This window comes from Sus scrofa, chromosome X, assembly GCF_054392235.1.
Source record: "Sus scrofa isolate SSC_HxYL_T2T_F1_AM1 chromosome X, Sscrofa_HxYL_maternal_Yorkshire_Landrace_v2.0, whole genome shotgun sequence".
NCBI classification, from domain to species: domain Eukaryota; kingdom Metazoa; phylum Chordata; class Mammalia; order Artiodactyla; family Suidae; genus Sus; species Sus scrofa.
In genome coordinates, this window is record NC_139401.1 from 103,037,069 (window position 1) to 103,061,155 (window position 24,087).

A 24,087-nucleotide genomic window follows, 5' to 3' on the forward strand; every position below is an offset into this window, starting at 1 on the left:
GACTAGGAAGGTTAATTGGGCAAAGAGATAAATCATGTGGGTAAAAGTAGGTAGAATCATGTTAGGCAGCTTCTTGTACCTTCTCATCAGCAACATATTTACAAACTCTCTATTACTATGAGTTATTAGGAAAGTTTCCAAAGTTGGCAACTCTGCTCTGTTGCTGTTTCATTGTATCATAATCCCAGATGTTTTTTCTTAGGCCGACTTCTTTGGTATCTGCCATCATATCCTTTCAGGTTAATGTATCCAACTAGGTATGATTGAGAATCTATTGCATATATTTAATTGAAGTAGGTGTTCAAAAGTATGAACAAATATGTAACAGATACAGTTCCTATACTCAAGGGGTAAATTATCTCATGCCTGGGACAAAACATATTACTTACGTATCCGTATTTCTCACTGTGGACAATACAGCCATTGTAGACATGCCAGGCCAATTTGTACTCAGCTCTTTTGCTTATGCTCTTCTCTTGCTTTGGAATGACCCTTACTCTCTTCTACTATCAACAATTTGCTCTTTCAAGCTCTAGCTGAGGTTCCCATATCTTCTCTGATGCCTAACCTATTGCCCTTCTCTGATCTCCTATTAGCCTTTGTTTTATATTGAGGTTTGTTGTTTATGGGTACTTATTACACTCCTTAAATAGATTTCAAGTACTTTAACCAGGAAATGTTTTATATGGGTAATACTTACAGAGTGAGCAGATAATAAATATTTACTTATTGATATACAAAATATGCTTCTGTATTTTCATGGTATTTTCGGATGGGGCTGGGAGGGAGAAAAATATTTTAAGCAAAATAATAGATATTAGGGAGTTCCAGTTTTGAGCAGCAGGAACGAACCCAACTAATATCCATGAGTATGCGGGTTTGATCCTGGCCTCGCTCTGTGGGTGAGGGATCTGGCATTGCCCTGGGCTGTGGTGTAGGTCGCAGATGCAGCTCGGATCCCACGTTGCTGTGGCTGTGCTGTATGCCAGCAGCTGCAGCTCCAATTCAACCCCTAGCCTGGGAACTTCCATGTGCAGCACGGGCAGCCCTAAAAGGCCAAAAAAAAAAGGTAAACAAACTACTAAGCTATAGTGTTATGACCTTAATACTCTAATGTTTTAATTCATCAGCTAATTTTATTAGGGCTGAAATAACACATTTGAAATGCTATCTTGGCATAATTCAAACCTCTACAATTAGAAGGATGTAATTGTACCATCTTCCTCCACATTCAAAAAATATTCCCATAGTATACCTTAAGTATTTAGTATATATCCTCAGTATGATGGCTGCCAAAATATTATTTTACATTAGCACAAAGAACCATTTTTCCCTAGAACTATCACAGAAATTTAAACTTCTGGAGTGATCAAGATAAAAAAGGCTTAACTCTGCCACTTTTTTTATTTATTATGATGAGACTGACGTGCTACCCACTGTGATAATGAGGCACCTACTTTTTTATTTATTATGCTAGTGTTATCCTTGAAATCAGTTCACCTTGCTGTATATAAAAGGGCATACAAATGCAAAATGAAGTAAAATGAAAGATTAAGGTACATTCAAAATGAAGTTCATGCTAGCCAATTTTAAGCCAAAAGTAAAATGAGCTGTATTGTCTGCTTTGATAGAAGGACATAGGACACATTTTTTCACTACCAGCTGCTCTTGTAAACAATATAGTTTAGTTCAATTAGTGTGACCCATTCAAACAGGTCATTAAATCAATATTAAAGACTAACTGAACTGATTAGCAAAATTTTTTTCACAGCTGAAAGTCACCACATTATGTAAATTCCATTAGAGTAAAACCTTGATTGACCTGTATCTAACTAACCTGAACCTTCCATTAACAGGATTTTTCCCCACACACTTGAATTTGAAAAGAATAATCCAAATGATAAGATAAATTCATAGCAAATATAGTATAGATGTAGTTGTTAATCATAGGCTGTTTCAATGAATTTTTATTCCTTGCATTTTTAAAGGATACTGGGAAGAATTCTAGCCCCCCTTCCCTAAATAGAATTCTGTTCATGATGTCTGAACTTTTACTTTTGTTATTCATCTTTGACTCAAGGAATGGTAAAATATAACTGTTCTTGGTAAGAGAAGTACATAATTTAATAAGTGAGTTACATCTTATTAGTATATTAGTTATTGGCCAACATGAAAATACACTGAGAGGCCTGTAACAAGTTGGTTTAGATGAGGTAAGGGGAGACGGAAGACCAAGGACAGGACAATGTCCAAGGAGGGCATACCTTTTATGGCTGCCACATGAGGGACCCTGGTTACCTAGTGGGAAGTCAGAGAAAATGCTTCCTTGGGGATAAGGCAATGAAGGGAAGGCTGGAAGGAATACCAAAGCAAATTTGATTTTACTTCATAGTTTTTCTAAAGTTAGCATTACTCTCACTCCCAGCATTTTAAAAGGGTCCTCTTACAGTTCTTTCCATAGTTTCTTAAACATTTTATTTTGCTAAGTGTAAATTACTGCCTTTCACTATAATGGTTTATGTATGGGCATCTGGGAAGTACATTTTGAATTAACATTTTCTTGCCCTGGTGAGCTCTTATACATGCAACTAGAAGGAGATGTTGTTGACAAAAAAGCATGAGCTCATGGAGAGAACATAACCACAGCGCCAAGCTGAATCTTAGCCTTTGATTCTAAAGGTTTCTTTAGACATCAACCTCCCTTCAAAAAGAATAAAATTCTATAAAACATAGAAGGCAGAGAGGCCATCCGTTCCAGCCAGCTCCAGTTAATTTTGAAACAGTTTCTTCATCTATAGAACTATTACGTTGGCTTTTAATTTTTATTGCAGCAATCTGAACTTTGTCAGTACTATCTAGAGACTCCCTTGAGTAAGTGGTGCACATAATTAGGTAAGACTTTGTCAGAATGGATAAATTAACTATAATTTTAATAGTTTTGGAGTTCTTGTCTCAAAACAAAACAAATCTGACTTACATCCATGGCTCAGCAGAAACAAATCCATGAGGACGCAGGTTTGATCCCTGGCCTTGCTCAGTGAGTTAAGGATTCGGTGTTGTGGTGATCTGTGTTGTAGGTTGCAGACGCAGCTCGGATCCCGTGTTGCTGTGGCTGTGGCATAGGCCAGCGGCTGCAGCTCTGATTCGACCCCTAGCCTGGAAACCTCCATATGCTGTGGGTGTGGTCCTAAAAAGACAAAAGACAAAAAAAAAAAATTTAATACTTTTATACCTTAGATTCTTGATAAAACTTTCCATAGAATCCAAGTATTATTTATTTTTTAAAATGAGGTATGAGTTCCAAATGGAAAAAGTAAAACAAGGCATACTTACAGAATAAATAATAGTTACATTAAAAAAAATTCAGGGGGAAGATGAGTTATTCAAAGGATCTGCTTTGAATAACTGTGAATGAATTCATTTATCAAATAGTTACAGAGCATCTGTTATGTGCCAGCAACTATGCTAAATTGGTGATTTGTCCATAGCCTTTTTGCATCCTTCTCCTTTGTTAGAGGTGCCCAGTAGTAAAGGGCCTTAGGTTTTATTTTGAGGGCATGGGTTTTTATTTTTTATATAATGATTTTTATTTTTTTCCATTGTAGCTTGTTTACAGTGTTCTAGCAAATTTTTACTGTACAGCATGGTGACCTAGTTACACATACATGTATACATTCTTTTTTCTCCCATTACCACGATCCATCGTAAGTGACTAGACATAGTTCTCAGTGCTACACAGCAGGATCTCATTGCTAATCCATTCCAAAGGCAATAGTCTGCATCTATTAATCCCAAGCACCCCATCCATCCCACTTCATCCCCCTCCCCCTTGGCAACCACAAGTCTATTCTCCAAGCCCATGATTTTCTTTCCTGTCAAAGGTTCATCTGTGCCATATATTAGATTACAGATATATGATATCATGTGGTATTTATCTTTCTCTTTCTGACTTAACGTCACTCAGGATGAGAGTCTCTAGTTCCATCCATATTGCTGCAAATGGCATTATTTTGTTCTTTTTATGGCTGAGTAGTATTCCATTGTGTATATATACCACATCTTCCTAATCCAATCATCTGTCCATAGACATTTGGGTTGTTTCCATGTCTTGGCTATTGTGAATAGTGCTGCAATGAACATGCAGGTGCATGTGTCTTTTTCAAGGAAAGTTTTGTCTGGATATATGCCCAAGAGTGGGATTGCTAGGTCATATGGTAGTTCTATGTATAGTTTTCTGAGGTACCTCCATACTGTTCTCCATAGTGGTTGTACCAGCTTACATTCCCACCAACAGTGCAGGAGGGTTCCCTTTTCTCTACCCCCTCTCCAGCATTTGTTATTTGTGGGCTTATTAATGATGGCCATTCTGACTGGTGTGAGGTGGTATCTCATGGTAGTTTTGATTTGCATTTCTCTGATAATCAGGGAAGTTGAGCATTTTTTCATGCTCAATATCACTTGTTGGCCACCTGTATATCTTCCTATTTAGGTCTTTTGCCCATTTTTTTTCATTGGGTTGATGGCTTTTTAGCTGTTGAGTTGTATAAGTTGTTTCTATAATTTAGAGATCAAGCCCTTGCCAATTGCATCATTTGAAACTATTTTCTCCAATTCTGTATGTTGTCTTTTTGTATTTTTTATGGTTTCCTTTGCTGTGCAAAAGCTTTTCAGTTTGCTTAGGTCCCATAGGTTAATTTTTGCTCTTATTTCTGTTGCTTTGGGAGACTGACCTGAGAAAACATTTGTAAGGTTGATGTCAGAGAATGTTTTGCCTATGTTCTCTTCCAGGATTTTGATGGTATCTTGTCTTATATTTAAGTCTTTCAGCCATTTTGAGTGTATTTTTGTGCATGGTGTGAGGTTGTATTCTAGTTTCATTGATTTGCATGTATCTGTCCAGGTTTTCCAGGAATACCTGCTGAAAAGACTGTCTTTTTCCCATTTTATGTTCTTGCCTCCATTGCTAAAGATTAATTGACCATAGGTGTCTGGGTTTTTCTGGGTTCTCTATTCTGTTCTATTGGTCTGTATGTCTGTTTTGGTACCAGTACCACACTGTCTTTATAACTGTGGCTTTGTAATAGTGCCTGAAGTCTGGGAGAGTTATGCCTCCTGCTTGGTTTTTGTTTCTCAGGATTGCTTTGGCAATTCTGGGTCTTTTGTGGTTCCATATACATTTTTGGATTGTTTGTTATAGTTTTATGAAAAATGTCACAGGTAATTTGATAGGGATTGCATTGAATCTATAGATTGCTTTGGGTAGTATGGCCATTTTTACAATATTAATTTTTCTAACCCAGGAGCATGGAATATCTTTCTATTGCTTTGCATCCTCTTTAATTTCCTTGATTAATGTTTTATAGTTCTCAGCATGTAAGCCTTTCTCCTCCTTGGTCAGGTGTATTCCTAGGTATTTCATTTTTGGGAGTGCAATTTTAAAAGGTATTGTATGTTTGTATTCCTTTTCTAATATTTCATTGTTGGTATACATAAATGTGACTGATTTCTGAATGTTAATCTTATATCCTTATTTGCTGAATTTGTTGATCAGTTCAAGTAGTTTTTGGGTTGAGTCCTTAGGGTTTTCTATGTATAGTATCATGTCGTCTGCATGCAGTGACAGTTTTACCTCTTCTCTTCCAATTTGGATGCCTTTTATTTCTCTTGTTTGTCTGGTTGCTGTGGCTAGGACTTCCAATACTATGTTGCATAACAGTGGTGAGAGTGGGCATCCTTGTCTTGTTCCATATTTTAGTGGGAAGGCTTTCAGGTTTTCTCCATTGAGTATTATATTTTCTGTGGGTTTGTCATAAATGGCTTTGATTATGTTAAGGAATATTCCCTGTATACCCACTTTGATAAGAGTTTTTGTCATGAATGGAGGACTCTGTCAAACACTTTTTCTGCATCTATTGAGATGATCATGTGGTTTTTGACTTTTCTTTTGTCAATGTGGTGTATGACATTGATTGATTTGTGTATGTTGAACCATCCCTGTGCACCTGGGATAAATCCCACCTGTTCGTGATGTATGATCTTTTTTATATGTTGCTGGGTTCGGTTGGCAAAAATTTTGTTCAGAATTTTTACATCTATAGTCATCAAAGATATCGGCCTATAGTTTTCTTTTTTGGTGTTATCTTTGTCTTGTTTTGGAATTAGGGTGATGGTGGCATCATAGAATGTCTTTGGGAGTGTTCCTTCTTCTTTAACATTTTGGAAACGTTTAAGGAGAATGGGTATAGGTTCCTCTTTGTATGTTTGGTAGAATTCACTTGTGAAGCCATCTGGCCCTGGACTTTTATTTGTAGTGATGGTTTTTATGACATATTCAATTTTATTTCTAGTGATTGGTCTGTTCAGTTGATCTATTTCTTCTTGATTCAGTTTTGACAGGCTGTAAGTCTCTAGAAAGTTGTCCATTTCTTCTAGGTTGTCAAATTTGTTAGCATACAATTGTTGATAGTATTCTCTCACATTTTTTGGATTTCTGTAGTATCTATTGTGACTTCTCCTTTTTCATTTCTTATTTTGTTTTATTTGGGTTTTTTCTCTCCTCTTCTTGGTGAGTTCAGCCAGAGCCTTGTCATTTTGTTTACCTTTTCAGAGAACCCGCTCTTGGTTTTATTCATTTTTTTCTCTCGTTTTTTGAATCTCTATTTTATTGATTTCCTCTTTCATCTTTATGATTTCCTTCCTTCTACTGACTTTAGTTTTGTTTGTTCTACTTTTTATAATTCATTTAGATGGTGGGTTAAGTTGTCAATTTGAGATTTTTCTTCCTTTTTGAGGAAGGCCTGTATTGCTGTGTATTTCCCTCTGAGCACTGCTTTTGTGGCATCTCATAAATTTTGAGTGGTTGTGTCTTCATTATCATTTGTTTTGAGGTATTTTTTAATTTCCTTCTTTATTTCCTCATTGACCCTTTGGTTTTTTAGTAGCATGTTGTTTAGTCTCCATGTAGTCAGTTTTTCCTCATTTCTTTTCCTGTGGTTGATTTCTAGTTTCATGCCCTTGTGGTCAGAGAAGATACTTGAAATAATTTCTATACTTTTAAATTTGTTGATGGTAGCTTTGTGCCCCAGTATGTGATCAATTCTTGACAATGTTCCATGTGAACTTGAGAAGAATGTATATTCTGATTTTTTTGGATGTAATGTCCTAAAAATGTCAATTCAATCTAACTTTTCTCTTGTGTCCTTTAGGATCTCTGTTGCCTTATTGATTTTCTGTCTAGAGGATCTGTCCATTGATGTGAGTGGGGTGTTCAAGTCTCCTACTCTTATTGTATTTCCATCAATTTCTCCTTTTATATCTGTTAGTATTTGTTGTAGGTATCTGGGTGCCCCTATATTAGGGATATATATATTGACGATTGTAATGTCCTTTTCTTTTTTTTTTTTTTTTTTGTGGGATTGGCCCCTCTTTTTTTTTTTTTTTTTTTTACTGAACGAATTTTTTTACATTTATAGGTGCACAGCAATCATCACAAACAAATTTTTTTGTCTTTTTGCTATTTCTTTGGGCCGCTCCCGCGGCATATGGAGGTTCCCAGGCTAGGGGTCTAATCAGAGCTGTAGCCACCAGCCTACGCCAGAGCCACAGCAACGCGGGATCTGAGCTGCGTCTGCAACCTACACCACAGCTCACGGCAACGCCAACGCCAGATCGTTAACTCACTGAGCAAGGGCAGGGACTGAACCCGCAACCTCATGGTTCCTAGTCGGATTCTTTAAGCACTGTGCCACGACGGGAACTCCACAAACAAATTTTAAGGCATTTCCATCCCAAACCCTCAGTGCATCCCCCACCCACCATGTCTCATTTGGAAACCATAAGTTTTTCAAAGTCTGCGATTTAGTATCTGTTCTGCAAAGGCGTTCATTGTGTTCATTTTTAGATTCCACATGTAAGTGATAGCATTTGATGTTGGTGTCTCATTGTCTAACTGACTTCACTTACCATGATAATTTCTAGGTCCATCCATGTTGCTACAATTGCTGTTATTTCTTTCATTTTAATGGCTGAGTAATATTCTATTGTGTATATGTACCACATCTTCTTTATCCACTCCTTTGTTGATGGACATTTAGGTTGTTTCCGTGTCTTGGCTATTGAAAATAGTGCTGCAATGTAATATCCTCTTGAATGGATCCTTTAACCATTAAATAGTGTCCTTCTTGGTCTTTCTTTATGGCCTTCATTTGAAAGTCTATTTTGTCTGATATGAGTATTGCAACTCCTGCTTTCCTGTCTTGTCCATTGGCATGAAATATCTTTTCCCATCGCCTCACTTTCATTCGATGTGTGTCCTTTGCCCTAAGGTGATTCTCTTGTAGACAGCAGATTGAAGGTTTTTGCTTTTTTTTTTATCCAATCTGCCACTCTGTGTCTTTTGATTAGAGCATTCAGTCCACTTACATTTAAGGTGATTATTGATAGATATGTATTTATTGCCATTTCAAACCTTTTTTTCCAGTTGATTCTTTGTTTCTATTTTCTTCTTTTCTTTTTTTTTGGTTGGATGGTTTCCATTTGTTTTATGCTTGAGTACTTTTCAGTTTTTGTGACTTTAATGTTTGGTTTTGATTTGTGGTTGTCCTGTTTTTTTAAGTACATTAACTCCTTCCTATATCTGCTTGCTTTAGCCTGATAGTCATGTAGGCTGAAACACATCATTAAAAATAAAAAGAATCTATATTTTCTTACTTTTCTTCCCCATGTTGTATGATTTTGATGTCTTTTTTTTTTACATCTTCATGTTTAGATCTGATGCTGGCTTATTTAAGTGATTGCTTTCTAGTTGTTGCCTCCATCTTAATTCTTCTTATTTTTTTTTTAATTTAAGAAGTTCTTTCAGTATTTCTTTTAGAATGGGATTAGTATTGCTGTGCTCTTTTAGCTTTTTTGGGGGGGAAATTCTTTATTTCCCCTTCTATTTTAACTGATATTCTTTCTGGATAGAATATTCTAGGTTGCAAATTTTTTCCTTTCAGCACTTTAAATGTATCTTGCCACTCCCTTCTGGCCTGTAGAGTTTCTGTAGAGAAATCAGCTGGTAGCCTTATGGGGGTTCCCTTATAATTAAAGCTTTGTTTTTCTCTTGCTGCCTTTAGAATCCTCTCTTTAACTTTTGCCATTTTTATAATAATATGTCTTGGTGTGGGCCTGTTTGGGTTCAACTTGTTTGGTGCCCTGTGTGCTTCCTGTGTCTTGATATCATTATCCTTTAGATTTGGAAAGTTTTCAGCCATAAATTTTTTGAAATATATTTGCAATCACTTTTTCTTTTTCTTCTCCTTCTGGAATTCTTATTATGTGTAGATTTGCCCACTTTATATTATCTCATAGGTCTCTTATATTGCTTTGATGTTTTTTCATTTGGTTTTCTGTCTGCTGTCCTGATTGGGTTATTTCCATTATTTTATCTTCCACGTCACTAATTTGTTCCTCTGCGCTATTCATTCTGCTCTTTATTGCTTTTAGCTCAGTTTACAGAAACTAAGAATGAATTTTCTAGTTTTTCTTGGCTTCTCCTTATGTTTTCTAGTTCCTTTCTAAAGGAATCTGCATTACCATTCATATCCTCTCTTAATTCCTTTAGTATTTTCATTATCTCCCTTTTGAATTTGAAGTCTGTCAGACTGCAGAGGTCTGTTTCATTGTTGAATACTTTAAGTAAATTCTCCTGTTGCTTTACCTGGGAATGGTTTCTGAGCTTCTTCATCTTGCTTATGTCTTTCTTTTTCTGTGAGCTTGGGGAAGCCAAACTGTAGTCTTGTAAGGCTACTTCTATGCAAATTTTCCCCTTTGTATTTTTGGGGGGTTGCTATTTATTTTTGGTGTGGAAGTCTGAATATTTGCTCTCTTTCTTTGGTGTGAGGAGGCTGTTATCCCCAGGATGTTCAGTGTTTTTTCAGGGAGAAGCAGGCAATGGGTAGGGCCAGCAGTCAGTGCCTGATCGTTGGGCTCTCAACCACAGCAAGGACCTGCAGGAAGGTGGCACAGGCTACTCCTAGTTGCAGGGCCCTGGGAAGTGGTAATGAGCTCTAGGCAGATCTACAAGGTGAGCAGAGCATTTGGCAGTAGCAGCAGCAGGGTGTGTGAGTCCCCAGGGGAGTGAGAGCAAAAACAGCTTGTGTTCAATTGCAAGAGGGCATAGGTTTTAAGCATGAAAAGACATGAAGACATTTATATATTAAACAGATTTTTTTCATATAGGAAAATATGTCTTTTCAGATGGTGGAAATGACAGGCTGGGTGACTGATTTCATATGGAGGGAGGATAACATGAGAGAGGGCATGCAAGAGTGATGAACAGGTTTCTGAGAATTTGGAGAATTGGGTTCATGTTTGTAAACTTGGCCCTCATGCCACCCTCTAAAGTGTTCTATGTGCCAGGAGCTCTGCTATGCACTGTTGTGGTGTATAATTCTGTGTTTCAGTGGAAAACACTGTTCATAGCACATTTTCTGGGTTAGCTAATCCTACTTACGTGGCAGCTGTTTTACAACTCCATAGATTAGAGATAACTGTTAGCAATGTGAACCAATTTTTATCTGCAGACAATAATGTTTGGCTATAGACAAACCAGTCTAATTCTCTCAGGTTAAGGGATACTTCTTCCTCCTGTAGGAAAACCAGTGTCACCTCTATTTGCACATTCACTTCAATATTCCTGATCTATAAATGTGTCTGTTCTGTTTGGATTCTACTTTCAACCGGTTGTAAAACTTCACCGATTTCCTCATTGGTGAGTTAAATAAAATCTTTAACGTATTTTTTTTTTTAATTTTCGTATGACAATCATGATTTTACCATTTGGGGGGAGTTATTTTTTTTTCTCTTTATGGATACACTTGGGGCATATGGAAGTTCCTGGGCAAGGGGTCAAATCATAGCTGTATCTGTGACCTATATCACAGCTTATGGCAGCACTGGATCTTTAACCCACTGAGCGAAGCTAAGGATTGAACCCACATCCTCACTGATACTATGTCAGGTTCTTAACCTACTGAGCCACAACCGGAATGCCAGAAATTATCTTTTAACGATGGTTAATTTGACAGACATTACCTTTGTCCTCATGGAACTTATATACTAGTGGGACAAACAGATAATAAGCCAAATAAAAAAAATATATGTGTTACAAATTATATATTGGTAAGTGCTATGGAAGAAAATTCAGTAGGGAAATGGTATAGGGTGCTAGGGTGGATGGTATGAAATAGGTTTGCAATTAAACAGGAGAATCAGAGGAAGGTCTTAATGAGAAAGTTCTCTACAACTAACTTTGTAATATATTAAGGGCACTCAAAGTTAAACACCTATATGAGCCACATGTATAATCCTATACATTTTCCTAGCCACATTGTATGTTTGTTTATGGGGCCAGAAAGAGTTTGTTATCCCACTCTTCTTTTTGTTTTTCCCTTCCCTTTGCTCTTCCAGGGAAACCTATTTCAACCTCATCCTCTTTCTGATCAATGCCTTATATTCATCTAATGAGACCTGTGGTTTACATTAGTGCAGCAAAATCAGTTCAGAGACAGTTTTCTGAAATGTAGCTTGGAGTAAGGAACTTTTTAGTTTCTACTAGAATTTTTCCTAAGAGGTTGGGATCACTCCCAGAACAAAGCAATCAATGGGAAAGTACGTGTTGAAATTTTTCTTCTTGTGAATGGCGTTATACTTGGTGCTGTAAGGTGCACAAAAAGAGGACAGTACTCTGAAAATAAATAACCTAAATTAGACAGAAATTCAAGGTATTTGAAAACAGATCATTAGAATGATTTTACTACCATTTCCGTACTTAGGAAGATGCAGGCAGCTGTTCTTTCTATGCCCACAGTTTGGAGATATAAAGAAAAATCTAATATATAACTCTTTTTCAGTGTCTCTTTCCCCAACAATCTCCTACTCATTTGTCTTGGATTGAGAACCACCGTTCTAAGTATTGTTTTTAAATAGCTTTTTGAAAATTTAAGTCCTAACTCCTGATATTAGAGCTTTAAATTAAGGAAATTGTTTTGTGCAATTGCTGAACTTACTCTCTAGATATTAGACACAGAATTAATTAAAAAGCCATCGATTCTATTTTCAATGTGTTCCCAGGGAAATGATGAAACACAGTTTTCAGGCGGTATTTACCAAACAGTGTTTCATTCGTATATTTCCCAGAGCTTGAACCCTCACCACTGAAACGATCTAGCACACATCGAGACTGATGGGTGTACATGCTGTGGTGATGGCCTTGTTTTCACAATGTATTTGTGACCCTGTCACTGCTTTGTTTATGCTCCACCATTTAGTTATTGTTGCCATAGACTCCGAGCTACAGCTTTTGGTTCTTTCTCTCATCTCTCCGACCTCTGCTAGTGTCAGATCACTGGAATTAGCAGGTGTTCCAGATAATCAAGTCCGGGAAGACCATCATATTTTGGTTGTGTTGTTTGCCTTTTCATATGTGTTAATTTGGTCTCCCCAACAATATTGTAAGCCCCTTCAAGTTAGGGAGTACTAGGCTTACAAGCAATATTCCATTAATGTTTAAAAACAAGTGCCATATCTCTTATGAACATTAGTCCTTTATCTTGTACAGTCAAAACTTTCTCATTGCTGCCATTGGAGAGGTTGTAAAAACACCATGATGGAATTTATAGCTTCGCAAGTAGAAGAGGCAGAAGAGATAGCTTAGGTGGAAAGACAGCTCTAAGGTTTTGAAAGTCCTATCAAAATGCAAGTGTGTAATCTGGTAGGAGTCATGCATTAAATCACGACTAGCCATCAACATCTTTGCTAGATAAATCAACCAAGTAAGTTTAATTAGAGATCTTAAATGAGAATAAATTAAAAGAAGTAGCAAGTTTTAACTTGGGTGGGGAGGGTGCTATGGAACATGAAATATATTAAGGGGGCAGCAGAGAGGAGGCAGGCCCATGGTAGGAAGGGGCTTGGACAGGGCATTTATTCAACAAGTATTTATCAGCTCTTGGACTACTTAGGGTGGGGGAGTAGAATGATATAGGAAGAGAAGAGAATATGGAGGGAGTAAAAGAGAAAACAGACAACTTCCTGTACAATTTTGTCAAAGGCTAGCTCTTTAGACATCCAAAGGTTATTTTTCCTGCAAACATCTTATCTCTTCTCTGTTAGTTTGTTTTAGACCATACTGGAAATTCCTTTATCTGCTTGTTCCTTATCTGTTCTTGATTCCTTTGCTTGTTCATTGACAGTAGGGCTGAGGACAATTTCAGAGATCCCTGACTTCCTGGAAATTTTTCTTCTCTGCAGTCACAGAAGATATTTGCTTTATGCTCTAAGCTGCCTTGGCTAGGCTCTGAGGATTTATGTAAAGAGATATTTGAAGCAAAAATGGAGGCCCTCTCGTGTTTTGGTGTTGTGTACAGCCTGAGTTGATGAGGGGGTTAACCTCTTTTCCTGCCAAGGTCATCAGGAAAAAAAAAACTGTCCCCTGAGACATGCTAACATTAACCTGGGAACTAAAGATTACGGATGCAGAGGGACCTTTGAGCTGCAAGGCTTTCACAGTCACACTGCACTAAATCAGCAGTGGAAAAAAAAAAGAGGCCACTTGAAGGGCAAAGCTCAAATTATACATTCTTTCCAAAGAATGCATCTTTGTTCCTTCAGGAGTGGTACCAATACTCATATACCTTGTCTGATTGTAGCAAGTCAGTGTTTTGAAGTTAGAACAGTATCAGAAAGGTCACACACAGGCTTTGGTGCTAAAAGACTTGTTGGAAACCTGGCTGTACCACTTAATAGGTCTGTGACCTTGATCAAAGACACATCACTATTATTGCTTCAGTTCCTCAATATCTAAAGTTGAGATACTGGTGTCCATGTCCCAGGGGTTTTAGAATTAGAAATAACACAGAAAAGGCACTAGCACAGTGCTCTCATAAACTAGGTGTCCAAATAATAGTAGGCAATATGAATACAGTATTCATTATGTGGAGGTAATTTAGGTTCCTTCTTTTGCCTGGGAGTTGGGCTGGAGAAGTTAGGACTGAAGAAGAGGACACACTGTTTCCTCCATAATGGCTAGACCATTATCAGAGAGCTAAGAGATATCCCATCATGCTGGAGAAACAGCAAAACAAAAGTTTCAGATTAATGAGAAGAGCAAACAGGATCAACAGTTATGTTACATAGTGAATGACCCTAAATTTATGGGACTTTATGCAAAATTCAACTGTGGGGAAATCAGTTGTAGTAAACACTCTTTTCCATGCAGATCATAAATGTGGTAAAAAAAAAAAACCTTGTAAATTGGTTGTTCTCTTACATTGGTTAATTCTATCTCTTGTTTACAATGATGAGAAGAAATGGTTTACTAGACACTTAAGTGTCATCATTGGCCTAACCTGGTTAAAGTTATCTTACACTATGAATTAATGGATTTGTGATACAGCTAGGTAAAGTTCTGCTTGTTTTTTCTTTATTCAAAATTTCCTTTTTGATGTCATATTGTCCTTTGAATTGAGGCAATTTCTCTTTAGGCTTTCATTATCAGCAGGTGGCCAATGGGCAGTTTTTTTTTAAAGTGTTTTTGTTGTTATTTATAGGAAATATATATCATGCCAAATTTCCTGCGTTTACAGATGTTTTGTTACTGATGTAAAAACAGCACTTTTCTCACATGATCATCAAATCTGAAAGGTTTTTCACTTATATGCAGATACCAGTCTTGCAAAATTATTGGAGAGTCTTTTAAGGCTTAAAGTTTCTTTTATGTTGGGGTTTAGCCCTAAATAGAATGATTTTTTATTGTGGTAAAATCTACACAACATAAAACTTACCATTGTAACCATTTTTACGTGTAGAGGGCTACAGTACATTCACATTGCTACCACCACCATCATTAATTTCTAGACTTGTTCATTTTCCCAAACGAAACTTTTATTTAGGACTAACTCCTCATTTTCCCTCCCTGCAGCACCTGACAACCACTATTCTACTCTGTGTCTCTATGAATTTGACTACTCTAGGTACCTGGTATAAATGGAATCATATGTTATTTGTCCTTTTATGTCTGACTTATTTCACTTAACATAATTCATCCATGTTGTAGCATGTATCAGAATTTCATTCTTTTTTATGGCTCAATGAAATTCCATTATATTGTCTATCATGAATAATGCTGCTATTAAAATGTGTGTGCAAGTATCAAGTCCCTGATTTCAATGTTTTGGGGTATAAACCTAGGAGTGGAATTGCTGGATCATATGGTAATTCTGTGTTTAACTTTTTGAGAAACTACCAAAATATATTCTACAGTTGTTGCATGATTTTATATTCCCAGCAGCAATGCATGAGAGTTCCAGTTTCTCCACATCCTTGACAAGGCTTACTTTCCATTTTTTTTTAAGTTACAGCCATCCTGATGAATGTGAAGTGGTATCTCATTGTGGTTTTAATTTTCATTTCTTGGAGTTCATATCATGGCTCAGCATAAATGAATCTGACTAGTATTCATGAGGACACAGGTTTGATCCCTGGCCTCGCTCAGTGGGTTGAGGATCTGGCATTGCTGTGAGCTGTGGTGTAGGTTGCAGATAGGGCTTGCATCTGGCACTGTGGTGGCTGTGGTATAGGCCAGAAGCCATAGCTCTAATTCAACCCCTAGCTTGGGAACTTCACTATGCTGTGGGTGTAGCAAAGACACATTTTTTTTTTCATTTCTCTAATGATGTTGAGCATCTTTTCATATTCTTATTGGCCATTGGTATATTTTCTTTGGAGAAATATCTGGTCAAGTCCTTTGGCTATGTTTGAATTGGGTTTTTTGCCTATTTTTTTTTTTTTTGCCAAGCTTCAGTTAGCTCCAGCAATGGAGCAGAGTCAATTCTTCTCAACAAGAAAAATAAAACTAATTTTAAAAATCAGGGACAAATGTGAAGAGAAACTAAGAATTTTGGAGAGTAATTTGTTTCTTAAGTAAAGAAGAAGAAAGGGAGAACAAATGTGAGATCCAGAGAGCTGCAGGGAGATGATGAGACCAGAAGAATCACTGTTCCTCTATTTCATTTTAGTTAATTAATTAATTAATTTAATGCTGCACCTGCAGCATATGGAAGTTCCCAGGCGATGGGTTGAATTGGAGCTGCCCCTGCTGGCCCACAGCCACAGCAACACCAGATCCAAGCCTTATCTTTGACCATTACTGCAGCTCGAGGCAACGCTGCATACTTAACCCACTGAATGAGGCCAGGGATGGAACGCTCATCCTCATGGATACTAGTTAGGTTCTTAACCCATTGAGCCACAAGGGAACTCCAAAAGTCTCTGTTCCTTTAATTAATTGGGATAGCCAGGCAGACTAGCTCTATCATGCCTAAGTGAATGGGAAGGTGCAAAATAAGACTAAATTTAAGATTAAAAAATCAGAAGTGTTTAGGTGATAACAGATATGAGAATTTGCATTCTAATCAAACACTGGTATATGGTTGGCTGTTGGAGTAGGATATGTTGTGAAATGATGAATAACTTTTGAGAGATGATGAATGAAACTATATCCTAGACTTCAGTTGTTTGACATATGCTCTAAAATGTTACTTGGTATTAAGTTATTATTTACATTTATGTTTTTGATTCAAACAAATTTCAAAAGAATGATCTTTTTATCTCATCTCAGTTTATACATTATAGCTCAAACCTTGGAGGCTGTGGCATACAACTGCCATCTGGTGTTGGGAAGTTTGCATAGCAGGGCTGTGAATTTAATCTATTAAAAACAAAACAAAAATAAAAAATATTACTTTGGGGGGCAGAATTTGCAAAACTAAAGCGATGAGGTGATAGTAAATTTCCAATAGGTCTAAATTAATAAGCTGTTGTTGTTTTTAAAAAAGAGGGCAGAAAGCAACCTCTGAGAAAACCTCCTTATGGAATTCAGAGTGATGCAGAAGGGGATTTTTTTTTTTCATGGATGTGGACAGTCTGCGAATTGTGAATGGATTCATTGTCTTAATGATCTGGTTTACGCTTGAATATGCTGTAAATGTACACTGAGAAAGTGATCAAATACAAAAAGAAGTGGATTTTAGACGTGATGTTTTGTAAACTCAAGTTCCTCATTTTAAAGGTTATAGTGCTCTCAACAAAATCAAGCATTGTTTTTCTATTATTGTGTGGTTAAATCTTTTTCTATGTCACGTAAGAGTGCTTAATGCTTCCAGAAATCATTTTACTTGAAGAAATCAGTATGAAAAATCAAACCCCATGATGCTTTTGAGATTAGTAGACCTTCTGTTGAAAACAGGTATACAGGTGGTACAAATGTAAGTGATCTGTTCCAATCACCTAAAGTCAGGAAGGTTGGCAGGGACTGAACACCCAATCTCTGACTGTCTTCTCTTGGGAGTCCAGATGTGGAAAGCTTGTCTTTTTTGAGCTTCATTTTAATTAGCTGATCAGGGGAAACAGTGATGAAGTAGCCCAAGGGAAACCTCCAAGCTACCCAGCTGAACATTACAAGACTGGCTCTATGGTCTAAGAAAAGCTAAAGTATCACTTAATTCTACAGTGAAAAATAACGTTGGGGATGATTGCAGTTGGGAAGGAATGAGAGTCTTAAATGCATTTCTTACTGCTCTGGTCTAAGAAAGTTGGCTTAAGAAATTATGCATTTATAAAGAATTCTACTTACCTGAAAATAAAAAAACGATTTTATTAAATAACAGTGAAAGCTTCGAATTTTTGATTTTCGTGTAGTTCCCTTTGTGAGCAATTAGCTACCTTACTTCTTCTGGTTCACAGCTGGGAGTTATAGGCAATCTGAGAGTGGCAAAAGTAAAATTTGTTCAGGCATCAATAGGAAACTGCATTGGACGTTTTCCTGAAACTTACCTCTGTCTCAAGCAATCAGGTCGTATTAAACTTCAACTCATACTTTACACATTTGTCCAGTTCTGCATTACGCTTCTGATATCTTTAGCATTAGCACTGAATAGAGTGAATAAATAGGAAACAGTCTTAAAAACCTGAGGCTGATGTCTGCTTTGTTTCCTTAACCTTTCTTTCATCTCTTTTCCTCTGTGTCTCTTGCCATCCTCTGTCTCTCGCCATTTGAGGTAAGTAGTTTGAAGATGATTCCAGGTAATCAGTAGTCTATTCAGGAATCAAATGGACCCCTTCCTATCTGTAACTTTAGTACCTCTTCACAGTAATGTCTGGATGTCCACTATTTTCCATTTCTATAGCCACCAGATAAGTGTAGGACTTTGTACAAAAATTGCAACAACTAAGCAGTTTCTCTACTATTTCTCTCCCACTGGGCCCATATGATATAGACAGTAGTTAATTTAATTTTCTCAAACATCATTTTTCTTACTTAAGTTCTTAGAACCTTTATGATTCATGTTATATAGCAAATCCAAATTCATTGCTATGACCTTCGAAACTACTCTCCATATTGTTCTTATTTGCAATTTCCATACTCTATTCTCCTATTGGTTCCCAATGTGGGCTCTGCTACAAACAAGATAAACATGTTACATTGGATTATTTTCTTGAATCTTCACAATGATTTACAATGTATTATTCTTACTTTATTTTATATACTATATGTGAATTAGGATCCAAATAAGATCTACATCTTATGATTGGTTGCTCAAGTCTCTTTCAATCTACCAGTTACCCTATCATCTGTCTTTTTCTTTGCAAAGTGTTGGAGAAACCAGGTTGTTTGCCTTGTAGAATTTTCCACAGATTGGCCTTTGATGATTGCATTCACATGATGTAGATTAAGAACTTCCTTTGTCCTCTGTGTTTTCTATAAAATGGCAATTGAATCTATAGACTCGATTGGATCTACAAGTTGATTTTTTCCAGACTTACTTTATATGTAGTTTGTCTTCTTCCATTAGGAAGCATACTATGTCTGATTGTCTCTCTAAATATATTTATATTAACTTAGGATAGCATTTGTGCTTATTTATAAATCATTTGATAAATGGTTCTACTTATTGGAGTTCAGCTTCATCTTTCTTTAATAAATCACACCCATAATTATATTGTCTAAGAGCTTTCAGTTTCATGTTCCTTAAAGTGGAGTTCTTGAAATGAGATTAGTGTAGAATTTTAAATGTTCTTATTTCTAATATCTTATAATCTCTCAATAAGGCACTCTATTCACATACAAGTAAGATTTTCCCATTCATATTTTATCCATTGACAATTTAAGTTACATAATTCCATTTTAAGTAGAATGGAATACACAAGTTTGGGAACAAACACAACTGACTTTTAAAAAGCAAACAGTTAAACTGGAGAGTGAAGACATGTATGGTTACCCATAAGTTTCAGTATATCTTGAGCATCGATTGATATGTTTTACAATCGGAATTAAGAGTTAACATGGCAAGTTAGTTAAATAATGGTCAATTAAAGGAGCTTCCAGCACATTACTGTCCAATAAAATTTTCTGTGATGGTGAAGATGTTCTGTATCTGCATTGTCCAATACAGTAACCATTAACCACATGTGGCTATCGAGCTCTTAAATGTGGCTTCCATGAAACTGTGGAACTGAATTCTTAATTTAACTAATGTCCTTTTTGGACAGCTTAGTTCTAGGATACAAAATCTGTACTGGAGCATAACTGGCTCCAGAGTACTGTACTGCTCCCTGATCTAGTGTTTCTCAGGATTTTTTAAAATACATCAAACACATTCACATTCCTTTTACTTTTTAAGCAAATGATAAAGACCCAGTTTACCAACTCTTTAAAACCTAAACTTAACATGACCTATTTAAATAATTGTCTGCATAAAACCAAAAGACCCCAAATAGCCAAAGCAATCTTGAGAAAAAAAGAACAAAGCTGGAGGAATCAGAGCTTCAGACTATACTACAAAGCTACAGTCACCAAAAGAGCATGGTACAGTCACAAAACAGACACTCAGGTCAATGAAACAAAATAGAAAGCCCTGAAATAAACTCGTGCACCTATGGTCAATTAATCTATGGCAGTGAACACAAGAAAATACAATGGAAAAATACATTCTCTTTAGTAAATTGTGTTGAGAAAACTGGAGGCTACATGTAAGTATATGGAATTAGAACATTTTCTCACACCATATTAAAAAATAAACTCAAAATGTATTAAAGGCCTAAATGTAAGACCTGAAACAATAAAACTCCTAAAAGAAAACACAGGCAGTATACTCTTTTACTATGTAAAAGTCTTAGCAATATGTTTTTGGATCTGTCTCCCTCAGGCAAGGGAAACAAGAGCAAAAATAAACAAGTAGAACCTAATCAAACTTAAAAGCTTTTGCACATTGAAGGAAATGATCAAAAAAGGGAAAAGGCAACCCACTGAATGGGAGAAGATATTTGCAAATGATATGACTGATAAGGGGTTAATATCCAAAAAAAAAAAAAACCCCTCATACACCTCAATATTTAAAAAAAAAGATTTAAAAAGTGGGCAGAGGACCTGAATTACCTCTTTACAAAGAAGATACACTGATGGTCAGCAGGCACATGAACAGATGCTCAACATCACTAATCATCACAGAAATGCAAATAAAAATGACAATGAAGTATCACCTCATACCTGTTAGAAGGGCTATCATCAAAAAGACAAGAAATAGCAAGTGTTGGCAAGGATGCAGAGAAAAAAATAAAACTAGGACAATGTTGATAGGAATATAAATTGGTTCAGCCACTATTGAAAACAGTATGGAGGGCTTTCAGAAAAACTAAAAATATAACTACCATATGATCCAGCAATTCCACTCCTGGGTATATAGCCAAAGAAAATGAAAACACTAATTTGAAAAGATATATGCACCCTAATATTCATAGCTGAATTATTTACAATAGCTAAGATTTGGAAGCACTCTAAATGTCTATCAACAAATGAATGGATTTTATATGTACACACATTTTATATGTACACACACGTACACACAATTGAATATTACTTTAGCCTTATAAAAAAATGAGATTTTCCTATTTGCAACATGGATGGAACTGGAAGGTATTATGCTTAGTGAAATAAGTCAGAGAAAAACAAATACTGTATGTTTTCACTTACATGTGGACTCTAAAAATAAAACAAATTAATATAACAAAACAGTATCACAGATACAGAGAGCAAATTAGTGACTACGAGGGGGAAGATAGGTAGGGGGAGGGGCAAAATAGGTGAAGGGGATTAAGAGGTACAAACTACTAAGTATAAAATAAATAAGGAGTTCCCGTCGTGGCGCAGTGGTTAACGAATCCGACTAGGAACCATGAGGTTGCGGGTTCGGTCCCTGCCCTTGCTCAGTGGGTTAACGATCCGGCGTTGCCGTGAGCTGTGGTGTAGGTTGCAGACGCGGCTCGGATCCCGCGTTGCTGTGGCTCTGGCGTAGGCCGGTGGCTCCAGCTCCGATTCGACCCCTAGCCTGGGAACCTCCATATGCCGCGGGAGCGGCCCAAGAAATAGCAACAACTACAACAACAACAAAACAACAACAAAAAAGACAAAAGACAAAAAATAAATAAATAAATAAATAAATAAATAAGATACAAGGATGTACAGCACAGGGTATATAGGCAATATTTTATAATAAATTTCTATGCAATATAATCTATAAAATATCAAATAATTATGTTTTAAGTATGAAACTAATATAATATTGTAAGTCAATTATACTTCAATAAAATTGTTGTCAAAACTTAAGTTGCCAGCATTAATGAACACTAGAAAACATATTCAATTTATATTAATTAAACCAGAAATACATTACCATTAATGCAGTAATATTTTCCACGACAAAATACTGAAAAAAAATTGAGATTATTTTTGTGGAAGATTCATCCTGGCAATATTAACTTCACAGCAGGCTGACACTACTTGGCTCACATTGCAAACACAATAGAAAGGTAGGTCTATACTAGTGTTATTATAAGAAAGAGTCATTTACTATTAAATCTATTTAATCTTTCTATTCAAGATTACATTAGAAAAGCAAAGTACATGCAAAGATTTACTATAATTTTAAGGACAAAAAAATTGTCCTATTATGTGGTCCCAACAATAAACTCACAGTGGCTTGGATGAGCTGTTTATATATACTTTAGGTACAGCTATAATGAAAGTTGAGTTCATTTGACATCTAGAAAAAATTTCCTGGAGTTCTCTTGTGGTGCAGCCAGTTAAGAATCCAGCATTGTCACCGAAGTGGCTTGGGTAGCTGTTGTGGCACCTGTTCAATCCCAGGCCCAGGAATTTCCACATGCCATGTGAGCGTGCCCCCCAAACCCCAAAAAAGTGCCTGTCAGTCTTCAAATGAAGCTTATTGTGGTTAACATTTCTGTTAAATGCATGCATTGAATTACTTGTTAACCAAGCATAGCAGCTGCTGCTTATTATTTAGCCTTAAAAACTAACTAGTCATCCTCAACTTCCATTCTTTCTTGAATGAACATCCTTGACAATTCTCTTTGGAGTGATTTTTCTGCCATTACCAATTTTTTTATCTTTTTGTCTTTTTTTTTTTAGGGCCACACTTGTGGCATATGGAGGTTCCCAGACTAGGGGTCTAATCGGAGCTGCAGCTGCTGCCACACGCCAGAGCCACAGCAACACCAGATCAGAGCCGTGTCTGCAACCTACACCACAGCTCATGGCAACGCTGGATCCTTAACCCACTGAGTGAGGCCAGGGATCAAACCCGCAACCTCATGGTTCCTGGTTGGATTTGTTTCCACTGCGCCACTATGGGAACTCCTGGCATTACCAATTTTAGAAGTTGATATAGATTTGAAGTTGTCCATCCCACTACTGCCAAACAACAGTGGAAGAAAATGAAATGAGACCCTCATGATTTAGGGAACTGAAAGAAATTAATCCTATGCCAAATGAATATCCCCCTCCAAAAGGTGGAAATCCACTAAAGGTAGAGAAGAAGACCCTGTGCCTCAACTTCTACCCTCTGGATCCCCCCCACCCCCCGCAAAAGGCCTCAAATGGGTATTTGAAGTTGAAAGAAAACAGATCCCATCCACCAAAAAATTCCCTGAACACTTCACCTGGGTTAAGGAATGTGAAGCCAAACTGAATTGGACTGTTAAAATGACTTCCATCTCCACCTTTACCATATTACCCTTCCTTGCCATATTTGTCACAGATATCCTGTTTTTTAGCATCTGGTAATATCTCATAAGCCTCACCTACTTGCTTGAACTTCTCTCTGCTTATTCTTTATGCTCAGGATTTATCTGGATGCCACTTCAGTGCTAGTTTCCAATATGTCTTTTTAATAACCTTAAAAGGTTGAAGCATGTCTCTGCACGCCAGAACTTCGTAATAGTCTACTATGTTTTGACAGGCTGTTGAAAGGAAACTCGTTTCTGGTTTTAAGGTCACCTAGGATGTGGGAGCTGATGGCAGGAAGGTGAAGTAGTGGGGGTATTGCCCAGGTCTTCTCTCAGCTCATGCTTGCTGCGCTGGTGATAGCGGCAACCTGGTGTTTCTCAGGATTTATTCTTATAAGCCTCTGTCTTCATGCACGATATCCCTTCTAGCTGAAAATTGCCTCCTCTTAATCTCCCAAACCTCTTAGCTAGGTGTGGTAATTAGACTCTGTGCTGGCCTCAAATAAGCCACACCTCCCAATTATTTACATATTTATGTGTCCCCACCACACTGACCCATGTGTAACCAATAAATTTCGTTGGCAGTGATATTGCTTGATTTCCAAGGCTAAGATATAAGAAGCTTTTCAACCTCCATCTTTATCTCTTAGAGCACTCGTTCTTGGTGCCCAGAGCCACCTTGTTAAGAACCTACCTACCCTGCTGGACGTCTCTTATGGAGAAGCCCTGAGACTTCATGGAGAGAAGGGAGGGTTCTAGCTGAGAACCATCTCTAGAGCCATCTTCTCCAAGGTACCGAGGCATGTGAGTGAAACTGTCCTGCATCCTGCTAACCAGCCTAGCTGCTAAGTAGATACCCAAGTTATGAAATGATTATTTTATGTTTCAGAGATGGTTCATTACGTTGCAATGAATAACTAGAACACCTGGCTAATTTTTACTCTTCCTTCAAATGTTTCACCTCTA

The 24,087-nt window shown here is 37.0% G+C and overlaps 1 pseudogene; it reads right to left on the reverse strand.

The window, feature by feature from the left end:
• Positions 1-21,670: 21,670 nt before the first annotated feature.
• Positions 21,671-23,680, reverse strand: LOC100623994 (dnaJ homolog subfamily B member 6 pseudogene; annotated as a pseudogene).
• Positions 23,681-24,087: the final 407 nt, after the last annotated feature.